The sequence below is a fragment of the Echinops telfairi genome, unplaced genomic scaffold, assembly GCF_000313985.2.
Source record: "Echinops telfairi isolate 266 unplaced genomic scaffold, ASM31398v2 ScPeMD7_7458;HRSCAF=8496, whole genome shotgun sequence".
NCBI lineage: Eukaryota > Metazoa > Chordata > Mammalia > Afrosoricida > Tenrecidae > Echinops > Echinops telfairi.
Window position 1 is genome coordinate 25,108,355 of NW_022111358.1, and position 6,972 is coordinate 25,115,326.

General features: G+C 44.5%; 1 pseudogene; it reads left to right on the forward strand.

The window, feature by feature from the left end:
• The first annotated feature begins 1,183 nt into the window (after window positions 1-1,183).
• LOC115872980 lies at window positions 1,184-1,364 on the forward strand (annotated as a pseudogene).
• The last annotated feature ends 5,608 nt before the right edge of the window (window positions 1,365-6,972 follow it).

The window sequence follows — 6,972 nt, forward strand, 5'->3', positions numbered from 1 at the left end:
AGGCCATGCCCACACAAAGACCTCATTGGCTGTGACCTGGTTGACAGGCTAGACTCCACCCTTTCGCTCAAGTTGACAGGAGATTCTGTAACTGCCACAGCATACATTAGAGAAGAGGATCAATCTCAGATCAATAATCTAAGCTCCCACCTCAAGAATTAGAAGAGCAAGACAAATTGAAGGCACACGGAAGAAAGGAAATAATAAAAAATTGAACTAAGTCCATGCATTTGAAAACAGAAAAATTAAGAAGCAAGGAGTTGGTTCTTTGACAAGATCAATAAAAGTGTCAAACCTCTAGGAAGACTGACACATTCAAGAGAGAGAACAAGTGACCAATATTAGGAATGAAACAGAAATAGAACCTGGGCCATCAATCGTTAAGAAGGGAATACCCCTTTCGCTTCTCAAAGGCTGCCATTATTATTAATTCCCCATATGCTTTTCTGGACATCTTCTCTGAATTTGTAACCACATTCGCTTAAAATATGTTTTTTAACTCCAGACCAGTGTTTTCCAAAACGTGTGAGACTGCACTGGAATGCCCCGGGGAGGCTGCAGGAACAATGCCTACACCTTATCCTGGGCTGGGAGGCCTAGTGCAAACCTGTTGTAATTGCCAAAGGGGCAACTGAGTAATTCTTCTGAAAAGCGAGAGGTAGGCCAAATCCGTTTGAGAACTTACACTCTAGATCATGCTGTAGCTGCTGTTCTGAGAATTTTTTTACATTTAGCAACATGTGGAGGCCACACCATACAGAGACGTCCACTCTTCCTTTCAGCTGTGACGTCTATTGCTTGGTATAAATGTATCATCATTTATTGAATGTTACCTTTTCTCTGATAGAAGTCATACATACACATATATGGTCAAAATGAATAAGGAGTTAAAAGTGGTATTCCTCTTATCACAAAAAAAAAGGGAAGAAAGAAAGAAAACAAAATCCAGAGGAATAGGTGCAGAGGTGAACAAACAGCCCTGGTCCAGCCCATCCGGAGATGTCATCAGCATCCAAGGAAAGGCGTTGTTTTGATCTGCTACCGGGACACAGAAAGGATGACAGAGTTTAGAGCTGAGACCAAAGGAAAGCAGAGGTGGAGGCTGGGAGGCAGCAAGGAAGGGGGAGGTAAAAGAGAGGAGAGTAGGAGGGGAGGACGAAGGGGTGTAGAACCATCATAAGACATACTTACCTGGCAGGGGAGAGACCATGATCATGAAGTTGGTTTTCCCAGGAAGTTGGTTTTCCCAGGACGAGGCTTATCCATTGCCCTCCGGATGTGCTGACCCCTGCGATTTCCCCAAATGTGGGAAACTCAACTGCATAATTTGTGGTAGTGGGGGACTGTGTTCCCGCTCTCCCCCGGAAAAAAAAAAAGAACCATCATTAGAAAGTAAATTGTCTTTAAATCCCTAAGTCCAATAACACACGAAGCTTGCTGAACATCCCAGTTATGTCAAAAAACGATTCCTATGATTACTTCCCTTCAACCAGTTGGAGTTGCAATGCAGAACCCTGCCTAATACAGAGCAATATCTATCGCAGAGATTCAGGTATCCAATCAAATATATACACACACATAGAAGAATACTTTCTGTTCAGTGTATTTATCTATCCAGTCCGTCTCCAGCAGAGTATTAAATTTAAAATTTCACCCAGCACAAATATGCATTCGTTGTGAAATAACAAGGTGAGATGCAAAATCGTTATGTAGAGATTTTCACCAGGCATGGCTAACTATCTGTCAGCTGGCTCTTGACTTCCCTCCTGTAGTGCGAGTACGGAAGGGGTCAAAACTCCAGGAGCAGGGGGATTTGCGAGGTTTCTTTGGGAAGAGCTTTTCCTGCAGTGTGAGCACCTTCCCAGCATTTGGTTGGGATTAGATGAGGAGCTGACTCCTACTGGGAAAATCTCAGCAGAGGCTCTTCTGTATGTCTGTGGGCTGGGACTTTGTGTCCCAATGACGGTCTCTTTTAACTGCACTTGTCACCCACCGATTGGTACCTTCTAACAAATTGTTTACCCTTTTGAACATTTGTTGGGGGATCACACAGTTGGACCCTAAATTTGGGTAGAATTCATTCCTCCAAAATTTATAAAAGAGACAGAGAGGGGGAAGGACTCTCTTGGGGTGTATGATCGTTAGGGAATGCCTTCTTAATATAAAGCCCGTTCTGAGCCATGGATGAGTGCCATGGATCATGGATTCGTTTCTCTAGACAATCAAGCATAGCAATGGGCGGCCGATTCTGGGGTGGGCGGGGGGATGGAGGGGAATTTGTCTCCGTTCAAATGGAGGAGCAGGAGCAGCTGCTCTACAGAGAACGATAAAAGTACATCAGACCTGGATGTACGAAGAGCGGAGATGAGAAACAGGAAATACTGTGTCCCCTTGGACTTCCCGTTTTTTAAGTTGTCACCCAGCCTGGATGAGAAGCCTTGGTGAGACCTGCTTCCTTTTTAGGGATGAGCCCCCCTCTCCTTTTCTGAGCTGTCTGTGGAGTTATTCAACAAGATTCCCCACGAATACAACTGGCTTAAATTCCTTACTTTTTTGCTTGTCGACTAAAGTGTTACATCTTCCCGAGCTCATCGGCTTTGGATGGCTTCTTAGCCACCCTGGCCCATGCCACTCCCTAATAGCACTCCATCTTTTGTCAGCCTCATGACCCGGGTTGGTTGAGCCTTTCCTAATTTGCACCTGCACATACTTTATTGTTTGATCTTTGCAGCCGCCTTGTGAGCTGGTCATTCATCCTATTTCAGTTCAATAATCCCTTAGTGAGGATCTGCTCGTGCCAGGAAAGGCCCTGTGATGTCCATTTTGGTTGGTTGGGTTTCCCAGGTCCTCAATTCCTGCTCCACCACCGTCCATGAGTTTTGCACAGGCTCACATGGTGAGTGGACGGCTCCTCCTGGAGCAGGCGTCCCAATGAGGCCCACATGCGTATGTCTCTGTATTTGAAGGTTATACATCAAGCTAACAAGGTACCCAACCTTGGCAAACGCAATCAGGTTCAACTTGACCGTTTTGGAAATCTCCACTCTGCCCTTTCTGCTCACACGCCCAGCTCTAGCCGCATCTTGAAGAGCTGTCTGAACACGTGGGTCAACACTCCAGTCCGGATAAGAACTTACAATCCACACCTGCTGCAGATGACCGTCATCTGGTGACGTATTGAGCTTAAGAATACACAGGTCAGCGCCACATCAGTCCACCCGCTAAGAAAAGAGGCTTGCACAGGCTTGGGACAGTTGAGCAACACATGTGATGTCTCAGACATGTGGGGCACAGCGTAGAGTCTAGCGTGTTCACACGGTAGGGGGGACCATCCTTTGGCCTCCTAGACCCTTCACCTGATGGAGAAGAGCCCGGCAGAGGACGGGCAAGGCAGGGCCCTTACAATACGGTGGATGAGTTTTAAAATTCAGAATGGTTCTCCCTTCAGAAAGGAGATAGGTCGTACACACTGTATATGATTGATTATCCTCATGGAATAAGACGCATGTATGTTTGCTCTAAGTGGGTGAAAGACTATAGTTTTTACAGATACCATTCAGGATTCCTCATGTCATTTCTTTTATTGTGATAAAACATGTTGATTCTCAATAGGAAACATTCCTTCTTATTATGAAAGAAGTTCATCGACATTTGGAAAAACCCAGAGAAGACGGAATAAAATAAATAAAACCATTGATAATGTCAAAGAAGCAATCATTTTTCCCCCTTCGGTTACTTTCCCCCAGCGGGCTTTCCGCACATTGTCCTTACTGGTTCATCACACTGAATCCAATTTGGAATCTCATTCTTCTTGCCTACTCTTGTAACTACTGTGACCTCCAGTGGTTAACACATCTGCATCCTGTCATTCGAAGTGACTGCACAATAGGCTACCGTTTAACTTGGATCAAAGAACCTAACTGAAACAGCCCTTGACTGCGCAGCTGCCTCGGAGCGGGCCTCTGATGTGCAGAGGCATCCCCGTGGTCAACAGTCTTAGTGTGCTTCCACTGGTGGCGTTTTGTCAGCAGACTGCCAGGGCCTTTCTTCCTCCTCTTGTTATTTCAAGTCAAAGTTTGCCACCATGTGAATTGGTGTCAAACAGTAAATAACAACAGCTTACGATTTCAGAACTTGCCAATAAGAGTCTGTAAGCCTGCAGTAGCTGTTGCCTGGCTCATGGACACTCAATAGGAAACAACATATTTCAGGGCTTTTCTTTCAACCAAAGGTGGCCAACTCAGGAAGTTCTCACCAACAGAATGTGAACAGCATCAGTGGGACCCGCTAGGTCTTGAGCTTTATGACACTGGACTTGGACTTCTTCCTTTCTGTAGCTGGGACACAGGTGGCTGTTCTCCAACTTCCATCAGGCAGATGAAGACAAAGCCTGAGCCGATGGTGAGCAGAATCCAGGACCACGTGGGGCGGCTCAGTGCAGGACTGCCAAGTGGAAAAGAGATAATAAGCTTCTCTTTTTATTTGCGTCACTGTATTTTTGAGTCTCTTTTTTTATAGCCACTAGCCTTCAAGTAATCAAAATAATGCAAGAGACAAGGACTGGGCATGTCGAGGACGGGCAAGATACAATTCCTATCCCCTGGGGCTTTAGGGTCTAAGGAAGTGGACCCAGTCCACCTGCAGAGAAAACACATGACCCATTGGCACGACTGCTATGGAAAAACAGAGGTCTACTTGGGGAAAATGTCCTTAAGAGAAAGTATGACAGGTGGCATATGAAAATTAAGGAGGGGTTGCTCAAAGGAAGAATATAGACCAGGGTGTTGTAAATGTAAAACAAAAAACAAATGGCATTGCATTGCAGAGAAATGATACTCTCGATGTCTAGAGAATAATGTTTGGTGAAGACAAAGCGGGTGAATAAGCAAAAGTGGTGAAGAAAGCTGACGGTGCCTGGCTATCAAAAGATATAGTGGCCGGGGTCTTAAAGTCTTGAAGATAAACAAGCAGCCACCTAGCTGAGAAGCAACAATGCCCATATGGAAGAAGCACACCAGTCTGTGTGATCATGAGGTGTCGATGGGATCAAGTATCAGGCATCAAAGAACAAAAAATCACAATGAATGAGGGGGAGTGCGGAATGGGAACCCAAAGTCAATCTGTAGGACATCCCCTTACAGAAGGGTTGCAGGGAGGAGATGAGCCAATCAGGGTGCAGTGTAGCACCAATGAAACATACAACTTTCCTCTAGTTATTAAATGTTTCCTTCCCTCCCACAATCATGATCCTAATTTCAGCTTACAAATCCAGCTAGACCAGAGGATGTACAGATAAGAACTGGAACCACAGGGAATCCAGGACAGATGAACCCCTCAGGACCAATAATGAGAGTAGAGATACCAGGAGGGGAAAGGGAAGGTGGGGTAGAAAGGGGCAACAGATCACAAGGATCTACATATAACCCCCTCCCTGGGGGATGGACAACAGAAAAGTGGGTGAAGGGAGACATTGGACAGTGTAAGACATGACAAAAAAATAATAATTTATAAATTATCAAGGGTTTGTGAAGGAGGGGGGTGTGGGGAGGGAGGGGAAAAATGAGGCGCTGATACCAAGGGCTCAAGTAGAAAGCAAATATTTTGAGAATGATGATGGCAACAAATGTACAAATGTGCTTGACACAATGGATGGGTGTATGGGTTGTGATAAGAGTTGTAGGAGTCCCCAATAAAATGATTTTCAAAAACAACAACAAACAGATACACACACTGAACAACAAGAAAATGAACTTTTATTTTTTAAATGAATTTATAACTAATAATGAATCCAGGGGTTTCTGGTAATACTTGCCTGTTTCTTGCACAAAGGGGTCCTGTGGGGCAACAGTGTAAGAAGCCCTGCCAGGAGAGAATACTGGAAGAGATCCAGGAGGAGAGAGACCTCGTCTATCTTGTCTCTGCTCTGAGCCTATGGTTGCTCAACAGAGCGCCTGGGGCACAGTAGCTGCTAAATGAATACAAACTGTATCTAAATCCTTATACTTCCTACGTTTGTTCCTGACAAGGAGACATCTTTCATACCAGTCATTCAATGACCAGGCTCGTGAATACTAACCACTGGCTCTAATGGTCAGTGTTTAGTTTAATTCAAGGGGATGAGTGGATCTCTTGACCCTCCTACTACCTAAATCATGGGACTGAACAGCAACCTACGGATTCTGTATGTTCAAAAGATAATCAGTTGGGCAAACTAGCTGAGTGATTCATCTTTGAGACTTGTAGCACTGAGATTAAGGAGTACAGAAAGCACAAATGTGATCAGACAAGGATCTGAGAAGATCATGTGGGCAGAGGGCTCTAGGCCGGGGCCCAGATGTCTCAGGAGTGTTTCCCATGTCGCCGTGAGCCTGGTCCTGACCCTTTCTACCAAGACACCTCGGATCCAGGACGCATTTGATGTTAAATTACTCGCTGGTCTTTGCGAGTTCAGAAATCTTGCAATGTTGCCAACGTGTCCACAACCACCACGATCAGTTGTGAAGCTTCGTTATCTAATGGACTGGTCTTACAAGGCCTATAACTATGGACCTTTCTACCAATGGAAACCTGTCCACTTTTAGCCGGAGCAAACACCAAACCCAAACAAAAACCAAATACCCCACTGCCATCAAGTTAATTCTGTCTCATAGAAACCCTATATAAGGTTTCCAAGACCTTAAATCTGTGAAATTAATAATCTAAGAATATTTCTGGTTTTTATTGTCAATGTACATATTTTACAAAGGGGACATACACATAACTGTTTGTGAACACGCTTTGTGTATCTATGATGATGGCATATGTATCCATTAGCTCCACTACATTTCTCAGGGGAAAATTAAGTGACCAGTATAGAAATGCTGCAAAACATACATAGTTTTTATTATTATTAGTTGGGATTTAATACATATAACATTCCATAGTTCAATCATGTCAGGTACAATGGCTACTGCAATCGGTTTCCAACCATTC